This window comes from Sorghum bicolor, chromosome 9, assembly GCF_000003195.3.
Source record: "Sorghum bicolor cultivar BTx623 chromosome 9, Sorghum_bicolor_NCBIv3, whole genome shotgun sequence".
Taxonomy (NCBI): Eukaryota; Viridiplantae; Streptophyta; class Magnoliopsida; order Poales; family Poaceae; genus Sorghum; species Sorghum bicolor.
This window is the reverse complement of record NC_012878.2, coordinates 51,913,996-51,934,066: the sequence shown is the minus strand read 5'-3', so window position 1 is coordinate 51,934,066 and position 20,071 is coordinate 51,913,996.

Below are 20,071 nucleotides of genomic sequence, written 5' to 3'. Positions count from 1 at the left end.
TAACCCACTTCCAAGGAAGGTCGGCAGGGATCACTATGAAGCCTTTCAAAAGTTCGTCTAACATGTTAGGGCCGCAAGGTTTCCTTTGCGCGCAGATATAGAGCCCCCCTTCCGATGGCACAATGACTCGCAGCCTATACACATACAGACAGAGGCCACACTATACCCAAAACGGTTCAGCCCCTCCGCCCTTTCGGGTAACCTCTAACAAGCTAGAAAAGGTCTTCATACTGAGCTAAAGCCAGAGCCATTATAGCCCTCATGGTTGCACTGTTGTCCCGGGTGATCACGTACAGACAAATCATCAAGTTGCTAAAAAGTCATTTTTATCATTTATTACTTAACATTAATCTAGTCACAGGATCATGGTCACAGAAATAAAATCCAAATACTATACTTGCCTTGATCAAAGCTCTCCTGAGCCTGCTGGTCGTCAAAAGCTTGGCCTTGATCACCAACGTAAAGCTCACTGACTAAACTCGATCATCAATCAACAACACGCATTCCATTGGTCAATCATACACAGAGCAAACAAGCTATAATTAGAACAATACACCAAACAATTAAAAGATTTAAAAACTAATCAAATTATAATTTCAAAACAAATTCAATTAAATCGTTTTAAGATCTACCTATAAAATATCAAAGTGCAACTCCTATACTAATTTTATTAATAGAACCGGTTACATAAATACTAATTGAGTTAATATTTATTTTATAAGATTCAACAATATATTTAACAATAATATTAGAACGTGGACTGCATTGCTATAAGTCTAACTCAACTTGAACAGACTAAAACGAAACAAAGATGAGGAAACACCACAAAGAGTTAATGGCAACGTGTAGGATATGGATTATGCATATGTTCACATCTGTAGACATGAAAGGCGATGAGGCTTAATTGCTGGATCTTGTAGTTAAACTCACCAAAAATCACCACACCCACGGCAACAGAATTGCTTGGCTTGATGCGCAGCAAATTCACCAAGCAAACAGCAGCTTTGCAGCCTCGATCCATGTGACCATGGTCCAAAAGCACGACGCCTTCACCTCTGGAATTCACCGCAACGGCAACAACGGGCCCAGGCAGCAGACCTTCGATTAACGTGGCGTACTTTTCCTCCTCCACCTGGGATAGCAGCAGCAGTGCTCGCTAAAACTCGACGACGACGGCCAGCAATTCCAGCAGCTTTATGGATGGAACTTGCAGGTCGAGCACCTCGACTAGACTAGAAGTCAAACTCCGTGACGGACTTCACCGGCAGATAGAAAACTCTGCCTTGGACTCACGCGTGGACGCCGAGTCGCCGATTAGACACGACACTGAAGAATTTGTGGCAAACTTATGGCGGCGGCGGCGGCACGGGTGTGCGAGGCTGTGTGTAGGGGCGGCCGGCGGCGAGAGGCGAGGGACGGCTTGTGACTAGGTTTACATATTCACGAACATTAGGTGACGGAGGTGACCAACGTATATGCATCATACGTGGCCGAGTAGTATTAGGTTTAGGATTAATTACTTTTGGAATTGATTGATTTCAGTATTAAAGTAATTTCAGAAAAAAATCTAGAATTACTTTTTAAGCTAGAAAAATACTTGAAAAGTTCTGAAAATTCGAGGAAAGTTACCAGAGACATTATGGAACATGAGAAATCCAAATAAAGTATTTGGAGCTCATGATGAGATAATTTAGAGCGTCTAAAAAAACTAGATTAGCAAATTAGAAATAAGTTTTAGGAAAAAGCTGAGATAATTCCTTGTAAATTTTTAGAGATTGATTAATGGGCGAGGAACTGAAAGGAATGATTTGATTACAAAGAAATGTTTTTAGAAAGCTCAATAAAAACTTGAGCTGGGAAACAAGGATTTTGATTGTAGATAAAGATAAAGACTTACTGGTCAAGGAAGATCAATCTACCAAATGTATTTTAAATACTTTTCTTACTATCACCACACAAAGAGCAAAAAAGGAAACATCACATTAAATCTTATGCGTCCGCATGTATACACAACATTGTTGCTAAACCCTATGATGAATTTTAATTTAAGGAAAATTTTCATTTTTACTATGTTTTTATGAGCACAAAAATACCTAATTAAATCATTTTAGACCTATTTCAAAAGATGCAAATTTTTAGGGTGTTACAATTCTACCCCCCTTAAAATGAATCTCGTCCTCGAGATTCGAAAGAGACACGGATTCCAACAGAGAAACAGAAAAAGATACTGATAACTATTTCAACTTCACAACTGGCATTCCAAATGCAAACACTTGTGTCTCGGGATCACAACTTGTGAACAAAATTTCCATAAAACGTCTATTATTCGTAATTGATCAAGGTCCATCTTGACTACCAACTTTTCACTCATACAACTCAAAGACGTGATAACTTAGCATGGATATGCCTCCTCAGGTAGGAGCGGACCACCTTGATACTCAATTCTTTTCCCTGATGGTGCGGTTTAAAAAAAAATCCACTGGGTAGCACAGATCACTCCTTTGTTTGCACATAACCATAAGATATCTCAGAAGACAGTTATTGCTTCATGATAGTTTAAAATGCATCTTCCAGTGGTACCAAAGTACTACCCCCCTTAAGACGAGGTTGGTTGGGGGACATTAGGGACTAATTCTCCTATCCTTTTTAGACGCTACACATCATAGTCTTTTAAATTCCTTGTATCAAGTCTCTTAATCCAAGGTTGGTTTCAACACTAAGTTCCATCTATTGGTACCTTTATCACAGTTAAGTTGTTTCACTCTGGCATCCCAATTATAGCTTCGTAAACTTTGGTGTCATCTGATCCTCATAACATAACTCTTAGTCTGTGAGTATCAGTAATGACATAAACCTCCAATTATATTCTCCAAGTGGGTTGATACCTTGGAACAAAACCAAATTCACCAAACATTTGTGATCCTAACATATGATCCAACATTAACCAATCATTCTCCTTGTAACTTCTTTAACTAGGCTACCCTCCTTATGAAAAGTCAACTAGGGCACAAGAAAGGTAGCTTGCATGTTTTTCAGACAAGTTAACTAACATTGAGAACTCCTGACATCCCAAAGAACTTAGGTGCAAGAGAACAAACAGGTATCCTGAAATCTTCTCGTGATATGAAAACACCAGCGTAGTAAAACAAGTATAACTCTTATTACGTTAATCCAATAGAGTTGTAGCTTATACCGTTAGAAAACTTATGAAATTCTCTACCACTTTCATGTAGAAGACCTCCTTAGGTTCTGTCTTTAAGCTTAGGTAAAACAACCAAACATAATCTCCTTCCTGATAATGTCTCAGCAAAGGTGCAGTAACTTCCAGAAGTTATATCTAGAGCTCCTTAACTCATCTGGAGATGATCCTTACATTTTTGAAAAGGTTGGGAAATTCTCTACAAGTTTCGTATACCACGTTTTCCCAGATTCTGTCTTTAACTTGGCTGAAAAATTAGAAATACCAGATCTGTCCAGATTTTGAAGCAGAACAGAAACATCCGAGTATAAATATCATAATCTCAAGTTCTACTTATCCAAATAAGTTCCAGCTTGTACCGTTGGAAAGAATAGAAAATTGTCTACAAATTTTCTATAGAATACTTTTCCAAATTCTATAGTTATATATGTCTAAAACAGTAAGCAACCGAAACTGGTACAGATTCTTGACAGCGCAGCTGCATCAACTTGTGATTTTCATAACTCCAATTCCAAAATAGATATGGGGGTGATTCTTGCGGTCAGAGAAAGATCTTGAAGTCTAGTTGTTCCCAGAAAAAGTTGATATACTTTGCACGATCAAAACTTGAGGTACACCAAAATCATCGCAGACTGCTCCAGAAATCAGCAAGGGATAGGAACAAGAGATAGCCAAACCCAACTACTTATTTCATTAATCCTTATGCCTTAGGTCTATAAACTAATGAAATTGTGGAGAAATCCCACAAGATCATTGCAATCATTACAAAGATCCAAATCAAGCATAAGCATAATAACAAACCAACTAAGCACACTTCACTCAATTTGCGATACTATCGTTCTCTTCATAGTAAGGGTAGATATCTTAAAACACCTATTCCAACGATGCCAGAAGGTGGTAAGAAAAAGTTCTAAAAGCATATCAAGCAAGGAGTGGGGATGAGAACAAGTCTTTAAAATAAGCAACAAGGTGGAGACAAATAGCAAGGATAGGGATATAATATGGATGAAAATACCAAGGTTTATAGAGCAAGGATTTTATGACAATTCCAAAACCTTAAGACGACAAATTTCTAACTAGGCTTGCGTCCTACAGTCAGCATTGCTTTGATACCACTTTGTAATACCCGATTTTAAGGATAAAACCAGATATACACCATATGTGAGTCTTAGAAGTCAAATCTCACATATAGCTACAAATAAGGGGGGTAATATCAAAAGACAATGCATAAATATATAACGTACTTAGTATAAAAAAGATAACCTTAGATAGCAAACAACGGATAGACAACTCCAACCATCGGGTATTAACTCCTCTCCACAGGATCCAACTGACTGGTTGATCACAATCCTAAACTTCTCCTGAGGTTTGGGGAAAATAGCAAGAGTGAGTCCATGTCGAACTCCACAAGTATAGCAACTAGATTGTATAACTTCCACAATCTCATGACCAATGTGACATAAATAATGTAAAGCATTAAACAATAAACAATGAGCATATTTAACACACAAGATTCATCACCCTTAATGTAGATGTCCCCAAGGCCGCTCCTGACCGTGAGCTCGGCTAGTATACTAGTTTTTAACCCTCTGCAGAGGTTGCACATCTTTACCCATGAGTCATGATTTACCCTTTCGCCCGAGGTGATCAGCCTCTTAACCCACTTCCAAGGAAGGTCGGCAGGGATCACTATGAAGCCTTTCAAAAGTTCGTCTAACATGTTAGGGCCGCAAGGTTTCCTTTGCGCGCAGATATAGAGCCCCCCTTCCGATGGCACAATGACTCGCAGCCTATACACATACAGACAGAGGCCACACTATACCCAAAACGGTTCAGCCCCTCCGCCCTTTCGGGTAACCTCTAACAAGCTAGAAAAGGTCTTCATACTGAGCTAAAGCCAGAGCCATTATAGCCCTCATGGTTGCACTGTTGTCCCGGGTGATCACGTACAGACAAATCATCAAGTTGCTAAAAAGTCATTTTTATCATTTATTACTTAACATTAATCTAGTCACAGGATCATGGTCACAGAAATAAAATCCAAATACTATACTTGCCTTGATCAAAGCTCTCCTGAGCCTGCTGGTCGTCAAAAGCTTGGCCTTGATCACCAACGTAAAGCTCACTGACTAAACTCGATCATCAATCAACAACACGCATTCCATTGGTCAATCATACACAGAGCAAACAAGCTATAATTAGAACAATACACCAAACAATTAAAAGATTTAAAAACTAATCAAATTATAATTTCAAAACAAATTCAATTAAATCGTTTTAAGATCTACCTATAAAATATCAAAGTGCAACTCCTATACTAATTTTATTAATAGAACCGGTTACATAAATACTAATTGAGTTAATATTTATTTTATAAGATTCAACAATATATTTAACAATAATATTAGAACGTGGACTGCATTGCTATAAGTCTAACTCAACTTGAACAGACTAAAACGAAACAAAGATGAGGAAACACCACAAAGAGTTAATGGCAACGTGTAGGATATGGATTATGCATATGTTCACATCTGTAGACATGAAAGGCGATGAGGCTTAATTGCTGGATCTTGTAGTTAAACTCACCAAAAATCACCACACCCACGGCAACAGAATTGCTTGGCTTGATGCGCAGCAAATTCACCAAGCAAACAGCAGCTTTGCAGCCTCGATCCATGTGACCATGGTCCAAAAGCACGACGCCTTCACCTCTGGAATTCACCGCAACGGCAACAACGGGCCCAGGCAGCAGACCTTCGATTAACGTGGCGTACTTTTCCTCCTCCACCTGGGATAGCAGCAGCAGTGCTCGCTAAAACTCGACGACGACGGCCAGCAATTCCAGCAGCTTTATGGATGGAACTTGCAGGTCGAGCACCTCGACTAGACTAGAAGTCAAACTCCGTGACGGACTTCACCGGCAGATAGAAAACTCTGCCTTGGACTCACGCGTGGACGCCGAGTCGCCGATTAGACACGACACTGAAGAATTTGTGGCAAACTTATGGCGGCGGCGGCGGCACGGGTGTGCGAGGCTGTGTGTAGGGGCGGCCGGCGGCGAGAGGCGAGGGACGGCTTGTGACTAGGTTTACATATTCACGAACATTAGGTGACGGAGGTGACCAACGTATATGCATCATACGTGGCCGAGTAGTATTAGGTTTAGGATTAATTACTTTTGGAATTGATTGATTTTAGTATTAAAGTAATTTCAGAAAAAAATCTAGAATTACTTTTTAAGCTAGAAAAATACTTGAAAAGTTCTGAAAATTCGAGGAAAGTTACCAGAGACATTATGGAACATGAGAAATCCAAATAAAGTATTTGGAGCTCATGATGAGATAATTTAGAGCGTCTAAAAAAACTAGATTAGCAAATTAGAAATAAGTTTTAGGAAAAAGCTGAGATAATTCCTTGTAAATTTTTAGAGATTGATTAATGGGCGAGGAACTGAAAGGAATGATTTGATTACAAAGAAATGTTTTTAGAAAGCTCAATAAAAACTTGAGCTGGGAAACAAGGATTTTGATTGTAGATAAAGATAAAGACTTACTGGTCAAGGAAGATCAATCTACCAAATGTATTTTAAATACTTTTCTTACTATCACCACACAAAGAGCAAAAAAGGAAACATCACATTAAATCTTATGCGTCCGCATGTATACACAACATTGTTGCTAAACCCTATGATGAATTTTAATTTAAGGAAAATTTTCATTTTTACTATGTTTTTATGAGCACAAAAATACCTAATTAAATCATTTTAGACCTATTTCAAAAGATGCAAATTTTTAGGGTGTTACAAAATTACAGTAGTAAAATGGAAATGGATTAGGGTATCACATCATTTCTATTTGCATCCTTGCATAGAACTCATCTACTCTCATAACTGTTGAAAGAAACAGCACCTGGATACAGCTTTCTAAGATTGTGAAAACAAATTCAAGGAGCCAAAGTATGATAATGGTTAACCCAACAATAACAAAAATGAAACAAGGAGGAAAATAGATAAGAATATTCTACTAATCCCCTGCTGTATTTCATGTTCAAAAAAAGAATATTCTACTAAGACACTCACACCCTAGTGACTGTGAGGGAGGGAGACAGGGAGGGGGGGGAGAGACTCCCAATTAACAAAGAGGGTATATCAGCTGAACTTCTGAAAGTAACAGTTAGCACAACTTAGAAATTACATATACAGCAGGAGCTATTTAAAAATCGACATTAGGACATTTGTGTTATGGTACAGAAATAATTAACACATTATACTACTACTCCGCCCCCAAAAATTAGTGCACATGTTTTCTTTCTTTCTAGCTGAATTCATTCACTTTCCTAAAGTTAGGTGTTCCTTTGTTGCTTTATCTTTCCCACATACAAAGGCAAATAGTTGTAATACGGAAGCATGGACAGTGAGTCTATGTGTACAAACACTTGTGAATGAAATAGATCAGATGGTATTTTCCACTTTCCATCACAGATTTTCATTTCCCAAATCACTGCTTTATTAACTAATATAGAGTTTTGAAAGGTCCAAATGGCTAGAGGGGGGGGGGTGAATAGCCTATTTAAAATTCTACAAACTTTACTAAACAAGTGAGTTAGTAAAATAAGTGGCGAAGCAATTCTAGCACTAGCTCAACTAAGTTATGCAAGCCACCTATACAAACTAGCAAGAAGGCTAAACACTAAAACACAACAAGAAGAGAAGGCTACACAAACTAAACTAACAAGGTACGCAAGTATGTAAAGAGAGGAGAGTTCTTGTTATACCGACGTTGTAGAGTAGAAATATAGCCAATCGATCAATCACAACAATAAGAGAATCCTCGGCAAGAGATGACACAAGGTTTTTTACCGAGGTTCACTTGCTTCCCGGCAAGCTAGTCCTCGTTGTGGCGATACACCCACTTGATGGATCACGAGCTAATTGGCAATCCAAAGCCAAACCCTCAGCGGGTGCCGCACATCCACTCACAAGATGGGGATCCTCCAAGCCACGAGCAATCCACTAGAGTAGCCAATTGCGCTCTCCCGCGGGGAAGGCTCAAGAACCCCTCACAAATCACTTGGTGAGCCTCGAAACAATCTCCAACCACGAGCTCAACACCACCGCTGCTCCAAGCCGTCTAGGGCGTCGGGAAACACCCAAGAGTAACAAGAAATCCGCAGCAAACTCAAGAATCAAGTGCCACTAAATGCAACTCTCAAAGCAATGCACTTGAATCTCACTCAATCTCACTAGGATGAGCAATCAAGCAAGGAGATGAGTGGAGGGAGTATTCTCTAGCTCAAAGTATGTCTCAAGTAATCAAATGTGCAAGAGTTGACCTCCCAAAGCCGGCCACCCTCAATTTATAAGCCCCTCAAAGAAACTAGCCGTTGGCCACTTTCACTAGGCTGAAATCGGGGGCACCGGACGCTACTAAGTGAGCACCGGACGCTCGACCCCCAGCGTCCGGTGCACTGGGGTAGGCCACGTGTCCTTCTTGAATCTCGCGTGTCAGATCCTAACGGTCACCTGCGGATCACCGGACGCTCTACAGATCCACACCGGACTCATGCGCAGAGAGTTCCGCAAACCGCAGGGTCACCGGACGCTAAGAACCGGTAGCGTCCGGTGCTCACCGGACCCAAGCGCAGAGAGGGTCGCAAAACCTCCTCACACCAGACGCTAACCACCGGACGCTCTCAGAGTGCGTCCGGTGCTCAACCCTAGCAGGGTCAAGCACACCGGACTCTGAGGCCAGCGTCCGGTGCCTCCACACTCAGCGTCCGGTGAGTGTTTCTCAGTGAGAAAACACTCTCGCGACTTCTACAAAAATTTCCCACCGACGCAATAGAAAAATATACACTTATTTTTCTCAAAAGCGCCGAATCCCGCCTCGCAAGCTCGGCGGGAGGGAGAGAGGAACCCACACCCCTCTCAACCCTAGGAACTCCACCTCCTTTGTAAATGTGCTAACACCAACAAGTGTCCACCACCAAAGTGCATGTGTGTTAGCTTTTCACAAACATTTTCCCAAAGGAGCTAAGTTAGCACTTTACTAGATCCTAATGCATATGCTCAAGATGTAGACCTAGTAGCACTTGATTCGAGAGATGACCGTGATTTCCCCTCTTGATAGTCGGCTATCTATCCTAAACCCGGTCAATCACTTCTCTACTCATCTTAGACCGGCAAAGGTAAAGTCCTATGTTTATACCTTTGCCTTGATAACTTTGCTCCTCGTCTATCACCATGATCTCCACATCATGCTTCATCCCTTTGTGATCATGTGGCCACCTTTTCATGCCACCATGCACCTTCATCACATGTGTTGCTATGCCTAACTCAAATCACTTAAACACAAGGCATTAGCAACTTGGTGTCATTAATTACCAAAACCAAACTTGGGCTTTCAAGTTTCTTCATAGCTTGCAACTTTAATTTACCCATATGTTAAGACAAACAAAAGAAATATAGAAATGTGAGAGTGTTGCTAGCTAACTTACTAATGTTAAGTTTGCTCAGGAACTTCAAAACTTTAAGAACGGTTCCATCACCTGTCCACAAATGATTACAACATGCTTAAGGTGTGATGATATGGTTGGTGGTAGCTCCTTTGGATTGAACCTTCCTTTGATTTCCACATTAACTTTAGATAGCTGCATTTGTATTATCATACAGAATTAAAGATTTCACCAAGATACAACCAAATATCTGCATAAAGTTCTAAGATGCAATAGTTGCCAATTTAGAAATTGTTTACCTCGAAATATAGACAAAGAATAAGGTCCTCTAAAACTGGTGAATGTTCAAGAATACATGCTAGTGGATGCTCATCAGGCACACACCAGTTTTGATTGAGACGCAAAGACTTCAATCGATTAAAAGTAGGGCAAAGTTTCAAATCCCTTTTGAAAATGAACTGGACAAATAGCAACTAGATAAATCAATAAATGTTTAATATAAACATGATGTTTGAAAAAAAGATAAACATGGACATGATGATTTGAGGTCTAAGCATACCTTGTCAGGGTAAGCTAGCAACATCAAAGACTTTGCTTGAGACATACCATGCAAAATCACAGAGGCACCGTCACCTCGTATGCAACCTCTGCAGTTCTCATCACCACAGTCCCCATAGTTTGAATGGCTGCAACAGTCTTTACAAACTGCGTAGATTACAACATAAGACTTAACCAACAGGGGCATTTGCTCAAGTGCAGGAGTCCTACCAGCAGTGACTTCTAGCACCAATGAAGCAAGATTTGGGGCAAGAATTCGAGCTCGAAAACTCCGGTTGAATGTGGCTCTTTCGATACTTAGATGCCTTAAGGACTTAGATGAGATCTTTTTGGCATGCTTAAAGCTGCAATTTTTAATCTTTAGATCTTGCAACTCACAACAGCTAGAGAAGTCAAGAAAATTATCATTGAACACTAGGCCGCAAAGCCTTAGCTTGGTCAGGTGCTTGGAGGCGAGGGGCGGGTTCACCGGCCGAAGCTTGGTCCGGCGCCTGGAGGCGAGGGGTGGGTCCTCTGGTGGAAACGGAGCATGGGTATTCCCATGGAAGCTGAGCCGTAGGACCTGGACTTTGCACTCCACGACGTAACTGACCCAGAGCCTCACGTGGCGAACGTTAATAGCGGCTCCGGCGACCCTGAGCTCAAATGTCTCCAGAGGTGAGCTTCCACGAAGGAGCAAAAGGTTGTCCACAAACTCCTAGAACTCCTTGAAGGGCACTGGTGCCTTCCCGTCCGCACCGACGACGCGTAGGCCAGTGGCAGACTTCCAGAGGTGTCGTCAGCGCCGGGCGAGAACGCAGGTCTGCACGGCCTGCTGCGCGGGGAGGAAGGAGAGGACACGGCGCAGGATTTCATCCGGGAGGGCACCTATGCGGTCGCCGCCACTCTCCAGAGACGCTTGCCGCTCTCCCATGAGCGCTTTACCGTCAGGCATTCCGGCGGCCACAGGGAGGATGCCTAGCTCCGCAGGGCAAGAGGCGATGGGGCCGAGCTGCGAGATTTGGGAACATAGGGTAGATTGGGGTTTTGCGGCTGGCGGCGCCACCGAAGATTGGCGCCTACTGTAGCTAGGGTGGAGCCATATCTGCGGCGGTGGTGGACGGGCCGACGGCGGCGGTGGAGCTGTGGAGCCGTGGAGCGTGGAGGTCGTCGGGAAGGCTTGCATCCATCCGGCACCACTCGGCTTGCTGGGCTGGGCTGCAAGGCAGCCGAATGTGCTAAAAAAACGAATGTGGTCCTAACGTGGCCCATGCACAACACCCAACCCGACATATCCAATCCAAAGATTTTAGGAACAAGTATATACTATATACTGCTCCCTCCGATCCAAACTATTTGATGTTTTAACTTTTGTAGATTCATAGTTTTTACAGTGCACCTAGATATATGTTATATCTAGATACATAGCAAATACTATGAATATAGAAATATCAAAATGTCTTATAATTTGGGACAAAGAAAATATCTTTTTCAATTATCGTTATAATCTCCTCAAACATTAAAACCAAACATTATATCTTGAAGTCTCAAAATCGTTCAATTAACTAATATCTTGGTTTGGAGTAGTTTCAAAAGGCGATTTTGTCTATTCAGTTAAAAAATTAGTAAATACTAGATAATATTTTTAAACTGTAAAAAATATCCATAAGCTTTTAAAAATTTCAAGAAAAATCAAGAGATAGAATGTGATAGAAAAAATCCAAATGAAAAATTTAAAGCTCGTAAAAATATCACGAGATATTTAACCAATAGATTTATCTCTAGTAAAATGGAAAATATCAAAAAAGAATCTAGAAAATTACAAAAAAAAATATTCTAATTGATATGTAAATGTGTTTTGGAAACTTATCGCAACAAAGACCATAATATATGCAACCAGCACTAATGCATAGCATCAACGCATTCAACATTAAAGTATTTTTGCACTCATGATGGTTGCATCTCATAGTTTTGCTATGGAAAGTTTTTAAAACATGTTTATACATTGGTCAAAATGTTTTGGAAATTTTCTATAATTTTTTTGGATATTTTTTCTATTTTCTTTGAGAAAACCTAGTTTTTCAAAGTTTTCAAAGATGTTTTCATGAGCTCTAAATATTTTATTTGAATGTGTCTTAATGCAATCTATCTCTAGATTTTTTTCAGAAATTTGAAAAGCTTAAAGACATGCATTTTCTATGGTTTTGAAAACCATACAAGTATTTACCGGATTTTTTAAACTAAAAAAAAAGGAAAAACAGCCTTCAAAGCCCACTTGAAACCAAGTCAGAGAAGTGTGTTTTGAACGGTTTTGAGATCATACAACCAGTGCTAAAACTTCCAACTTCCAAGCGAGGAGGTAGCTGTGTAGTAGCCTTTGGAGACGATCTGTGCGTTCGGTCGTTGCAGATTCTGCACCGGCCGGTCAGTTGGTAGCTGGCCTTCTCCTTCGCATGACACATCGTTGCATGCACACGGCTTTCCAAATCCACTATGTTCCCAACGTTTCCGTACACTGTATGTGACGCAGCCCTAATGTCTTTTTTGTTCAGAAGAGATCAGGATCGAAGTCTCATTTCTCAAAATTTACTACTGTTAATTTTCTTTCTAGAGCGTAATTATGCCCGCAAATGAAGTGTAGCTGTCCATGCGGCCGGCCGGCCGGCCGGTGCCAAGTAGTTCTCTTGGCGTTCTTTATGCTAATGATGGCAGCTTCTCTCTTGAGCGATCATGTCAGTTATCGTCAGGCTTTCCATGAACAGCTTGGGGAGAATTGAAGGATATGATCTGAGCTGATGGCAACTTAACACTGACCAAGATTGTAGTTTAGTGGAGTATCGTACTGACTGGGGTTCCGGCCGGCCGTAAAAGGGGCTTGGGCTTGACGCCTGAACCGTCGAGTTGGTTAGCTCTCCATGCATATATGCTCCGGCAGATGGCCATCACAAGAGAACAACTCGGTCGAGAAGTGCGGCGCAAGTGCCTGCCCAACCGCTCTCTCCATTACTCCAAACGCCGCCGCCGTCCGAAACCACGAGAGGTCGTGAGGCTGCTGCTGCCTCGGCTAGCCTAACGACTAAACGAGACGATGCTTCGGCTTGAAGCCAAGCCACACCAGATCGAATGCCATGCAAACCGGCTGGTCGGCAGCCAACCCGCGGTTTACGTTGCAACTAACTGGACTGTAATGTTTTGTCACATCGTAACCGATGCTGAATCTTTGGCGCTGTTCATCTAGCACTACGTGCAGATCCCGGTGGTGCAAAACACGAACACAGTGAACGTTTTAATTTCCTTGTCTGTTTCTTTTTACCGAGATTCAAGAAATAGCTTTTTTTTTGTTCTTGGGCAAGAAATATCTCTTTGAACGAGCATGATTCTATTGGCAACTTAGCACGTGCACTCACATTTTCAACTGTTTCATTGCTAGATCAATGTGACAGTCGACAATATGACTCTGGTGACTTGAATCTCAAAATCTGTTGATATGGTCTTTAGCATGTGTTTTGTGTGGGGATAAGGCGCGATGAAATGATCATGTCCCTGTTTTTTTTGGATGGGACCATCATATTTCGTGTTTGGTTTAAAATGGTGGATTCATCCTAGTTTTGGGATGAGAACATATAAGATGGGTGACATTTTCACACCTGAACTGTCAGACTCATCTATTACCTGCATGTCACCCTTGTATCTAAAAAACACACTACTTCTTTAAAGGATCTGTATGCTTCCACCGGGCCCTCATAATCCACGCCGCCCTCACCACGCCGTGTTATATCTCCCTATGCCACAGTGGATCATCGCACCACCCCTCAACCCCAAGTGGGAGCTCACTACGTTGTGCTCGCCCCCAGACCAGATTGGATCAACCTCGCCTTGCACTAGTGCCAAACCGGCTCGAGCTTGTCGCACCACCCTCTCTGATCCCTTGCCCTTGCCTCAACACTTGGAGTTGAAGACGAAGAGAAACAACGTGAACAATGGACAGTTTGCCCCTTGTTTTGGACAGAAGAGCATGTCCTACATCTTCGCAAAATGTACGGGTGTGGATCGCCTGACCCCACTCGTACCACAACCAAACATCGGTAAAAGAGGGGTCACCTTAACCCATCCTCATGCTTCCTTAGAACCAAACACATCATTTGGTCTTGAGAGAGTAGGGTGTTCATATAGGTGTTCAAGTGTGCATATGTGTATGTGAAGGTTGCGTCTATACTAAAAATACTTTTTGGTGTGTTATAATATTTTTTTAACAAAGTTTTTCACAACAACAAAATTTAAGTAAGTTCTTCTATAATACAATCAACCCTAATTTTATAGGTTTGTAATGAAAGATTGTGGCATCAATACTGCTAGTTTAACCGTAAGAATCTATTTTTCTATAAAACAATACTACTACACATATAATTCTTTGATGGTGCCATGGTGCAGGCTACAACTATTGTTTATGTCAATATAGTAACTAAAAATGTAGTCTAAGATCTACAATCCATTCTTTTATGAAAATATAGAAGAATACTTTTTGAATAAAAGATACATAAGCACTAGATTTTGAGCTTAACACGTGGATAAAAAATTACAACAACTAATAAGACTACATGTTGAAAGACAATATAGGATGCAACAAGAGGCAAGCTAATAATGTTTCAACTAAACACAAATTGAAAAACTCACAAAGGTACAGTGCAAAGGAAGAAAACCCATGTACCATGATTGATAAATTTATTACAACCTGATAGAGAGATTATAATGTATCTAAATTTGTATTAGCAAATTAAGAGAGGGTAAAGGTAATCAATTTGGATTAGTTGTACATATAAATTTATTTACAAAACTTTTAATATTTATATAACATAAGGTTGTAAGTTGTGCTAGAGCATTGGTTGATAGGCCAGTGGATCAAATTTGTCAACAATCATTTTTTTTCATTGGACCAACACAAAGGGAAAAACATTTTTCACATTTCAGGTTTTCATATCATACAAATACTTTCAGAAAAGTAAGAGTTGCTGCATATGGATTAAATATACACGTTACCAAACAACCCTTCTTAGATACTTTTGGGAATATATATATTACTACTAAGTACTATAAGCATGCATGGAGAGAAGGGGTGGGGGTTCTCTCACCTTAAAGCAATAATAGATGTAGTGTTCATTCAGATGTGTACTAGTTGTTGCCTTGTTGGTCCCCTAACCTCCATGGCCTCCCTTGGCTCCCAAGACAGAGCAAGCCGGCATAATGAGACACTTTCCACAGGGCCCCAGCCGCCAAAAAAGGATTTATCAGATCGCAAGGTGGCAAGCATATCCGATCTGGCAGGAACAGAAAATCAGGAAACTCAAATCCAATGAAGTAACACCCCAGCACCACACACAAAATCTTCGATTTTTTCCCCTGTTCTTTTCCAACAGTGTTTTTAATCAGTCTTGGTTTGACAAATTCCGTGGATGAGAAAAAAGGGGGGGACTGGGGAGAAAAGCTGTGCAGAGTTCAGAGAAAAGACATGGATTGACCCTGTGCGGGCCATGGTTAACTTGAGAAGTTCACAAAGAAAGATGCATGCAGATTGGTCATTGGTGTGGTGCATGCAGCAGCCAGCAGCCAGCAAGGCAGCAAAAGCAGGCAGAGATGGTTTTGACACTGGTGCTGGAGGTCCCGTTAAGCTTTCAGATGTTCAGTTCAGAAGTGATACTCCACCACATTACATGCATTATTATCGGTTGGGGGCACAGCACAATTATGAGATTATCATGTGTATTTTCTCAATGATTCGTGACATGCAACAGGGTAAGACCTGGAATTGTTTGTCCACATTCGAAAAGGTAGGGAAAATGCTACGTACATAGTATGGCCGGGTTTACATCCAAAAAGTTTTTGAATTTTGACATTGTAGCACTTTCATTTGTGTTTAGTAATTATTATCTAACCATGGACTAACTAGGCTCAAAAGATTTGTCTCGCAAATTACAGGTAAATTGTGCATTTAGTTATTTTTTTATCTATATTTAATGTTTGTATGTGCCGCAAAATTCGATATGATAAAGAATTTTGAAAAAAAATAGATTTTGGGTGAATTAAATAAGGCATTGTCGACGAAAGCTATTCGGCAGTCTACCTTGGGGTATACCCACGGTAGTAGTTTATCGGTAGACGGTGCGCAAACTACGAACTCGATGGTGACGCAAGACACGGACAAGCTTTTTATCCAGGTTCGGCCGCCGAGTTGGCGTAATACCTACGTCCTGCGTCTGGTTGTATTGGATTGTGTTGAGAGATAATCTGTCCTAGGGGGGTTCCTTGCCCCTCCTTATATAGTCTGGAGGGCAGGGTTACAGATCTAGAAACTAATCCTAGTCGGTTACAATTGCCATGGATAATTCGATATCAATTCCTATTCTAACCGACTAGAATCCTGCTTGATCTCCACATCTTGTTTCCTTGCGCAAAACTCCAAGCTGTCGAATCAAGCCTTGAACTCGTCTCGTAATGGGCCAAGCCTCCTAGCCCAAGACTAGCCGTAAGGGTATAGGGGTTTATACCCCCACAGTTAGTCCCCGAGCACCATGTATTGTGATGTAACACGCCGTCTTGAGCTTCTTCGATCAGTGAGGCTTGACGTCTTCAGGAAAATTGCCCGAACAGTTGCAACGGTATTTTGACCAACTCAAAAGACAGTTGATCAACATTGACATCGAAGAAGCAGGTTGTTCGAAGAATGCATGGTGCTCTAAATTAAAAAAGATTTCTTTCCTGGTGAAGTGTGCCCACTTTACTTTTTTGTAAGGTATTATTCTCAAAAAAGCAAGCATATTCACCGCAAGGTGAAGTGTGCCCACTTAGTCCCCGAGCCTGGTAGTAGGTGACGTAGGCACGTGGTGCCAGGGTTAAAAGAAAAGTCCTTAAAGAAATTCTGTAACTGAGATGCATCGCCAGATGCATCGTACCGATGTAGTCCCCGAGCTTGCTATAAGGCGAAGTATGAGCCTTGTAGCAAGGTCTAAAAAATTGAAAGTACCAGTCCGTCTGCAGTTGAATAGACTAATCAACCAGTCCCCGGGTGTACAAAAGTATGACAACCAGGCCCCAAGCACCAAGCGCACTCCTTAGAATTCTGAGTTGCTATATTGGGCGACCAGTCCCCGGGCATCGAGCGTTCAGTGGTCGCCGGAATTTTCGAAGTTCCGGGCTGATAGACTGGGCGACCAGTCCCCGAGCATCAAGTGCTCGGTGGTCGGTGCAGTCCTTCACATCCGAGTTAATAGACTGGGCGACCAGTCCCCGAGCATCAAGTGCTCGGTGGTCGGTGCAGTCCCCGAATTCTCAAATTGGTGGGCTGGTCGACCAGTCTCCGAGCGTATAGTGCTCGGTGGTCGGTGCAGTCCCCAAGTTCTTAAATTGGTGAGCTGGTCGACCAGTCCCCGAGCGTATAGTGCTCGGTGGTCGGCACAGTCCCCGAGCACGGCGTAGGGACCGGTGGACAAGTCCCCGAGCGTGGTTGGGAACGTAAACGTGCTCGGTGGTCGGCACAGTCTTCGAGCACAGCATAGAGAGTAGTCGACAAGTCTCCGAGCGTGGTTGGGAACGTAAACGTGCTCGGTGGTCGGAGCAGTCCCCGGGCACAGCGTAGGGAATAGTCGACGAGTCCCCGAGCGTAGCTTGTCGACTGGGCCAAACCCCTGAAAAATAAATATAAAGAATAGGTAGTACATGATGTATAAATAAACTTTAGATAAAAATCAGTACTGAGATAAGTTTTAGATTTTTTGTTATAAAATTAGCACAAGTAGTTAATTCATCCTAGAGCTTGTACCAGCTCTGGTCTAGCCAACAATCAGCATGAGGTGCGGAACCTAGACACGCGTGGGATTGTCAGCCTCGCCAGAGAGCTACTGCCGACCACCCGGAACGCAGAGGGCGGATCTCGTGCACGTGTAGGGAGGAGTCGGAGACAGTACCGGCTCTGGAAAGCTCGTGTAGGAGAAAAAACTAGTGTGGCTAAATAAAAAGTTTTTTTTGAATGATAATAAAAAATATTATGCCAAAAATAAATAAGATATTAGAAGTGTACTTATCTTTGGATGAAAGTCTAGTCGGTGACGACAAAATTGTCCGGCCCTCGAGCTTTTCGACTTGTCATGACGGTGGTCGCTGTTGTCGTAGCGTCGTTCTTCGCGGCGATTATTATTGCGACTGGTGGTCAGAGCAAGTAGGCTAAACAATTTGGTCGATGGCCCGAGCAGGTCGGTGTTGTCGATCTGCCTCTCTTTGTAGCAGGGAAGCGGGTGACGCGTTGTCGGCGTGGTCGGAGACGTTGCTGGAGTAGTCGGAGTCGTAGCCAGCGTGGTTGAAGCCGCCGCCGACGTCGATGAAGAAGTGGTTGGCGCAGATCGGATTTACACCTCCTCCGTGGTCATAGCGGTGAAGTTGTTGAAGCTGACGGTGAACGTGAAGTCGCCCGCCATGGCCGCGAAGTCGGGGATGATGGCCATCTTGTTCGTCGGGAGAGCTGTACGCACACCCCCTACCTGGCGCGCCACTGTCGACGAAAGCTAGTCGGCAGTCTACCTTGGGGTATACCCACGGTAGTAGTTTATCGGTAGACGGTGCGCAAACTACGAACTCGATGGTGACGCAAGACACGGACAAGCTTTTTATCCAGGTTCGGCCGCCGAGTTGGCGTAATACCTACGTCCTGCGTCTGGTTGTATTGGATTGTGTTGAGAGATAATCTGTCCTAGGGGGGTCCCTTGCCCCTCCTTATATAGTCTGGAGGGCAGGGTTACAGATCTAGAAACTAATCCTAGTCGGTTACAATTGCCATGGATAATTCGATATCAATTCCTATTCTAACCGACTAGAATCCTGCTTGATCTCCACATCTTGTTTCCTTGCGCAAAACTCCAAGCTGTCGAATCAAGCCTTGAACTCGTCTCGTAATGGGCCAAGCCTCCTGACCCAAGTCTAGCCGTAAGGGTATAGGGGTTTATACCCCCACAGGCATATATATATATATATATATTGACACCAGATCATCTTTGGATGCAATTAGCATCGGGATGCTGCAGTACTCTTTCTGTTCATGAATACAAGACATGCTTGTATTGTGGTTGTCTCCAAAGTTATATTTTTACCATAATTTTCACAAGATATGCACTATCATTTATTGCTACATAACCAATATGGTTAAACACATATGAAAATTCGATCTAGTTATTTTCTAAATTTTTATAAGTGTTGTTGGGTCAAAACATATAAAAAAAAGTATGATTTTTTAAATAAAATAACAGATGTAATTTCTGAAAAAGAAAGAGCGTGTCATGTGTTCATGCAGACAAACAGTTTACTTGTAGTTTGGGCATTGGCACTTGGTGATGAGTCAACTAACCAACTTATCTGGTAGTAGTAACAATATTGCGTGAGCTCAACATCTCATTTTTTACCTATATAAGCTTAACTGAAACTCTACGCGCCTTTACGTGAAAACGATATTGATATTTTCCACGACATGAGAGGTCTGCGTTTTGGTGAGAGCTACCTAATCTAGCTACTGCTAGCTAACAGAACAGTAAAAATAGGCATCCAAATTAAATGCAAAGCTTAATAATTAACATACATATATATTCCTCTCCGAGCGTTAGCTTCTGATGTTTCTAAATTGAATCTAATCACAACTTGCATCGATTGTACCGTTCGATCGATGGATGCAACCACTCGCACACAAGCCCTAGGAAAGGAGCGAGCAAGAGTGGCCCGGTCGCAAATTTTCTATGTACGCCCACCAACCCCAGCCAACCACTATCGCTCTGTGACCTCCTACCATGCACGGCACCAGGGACGAGCATGCGCAAACCGGCGGCCGTTGTTTATATAGCCACTCGA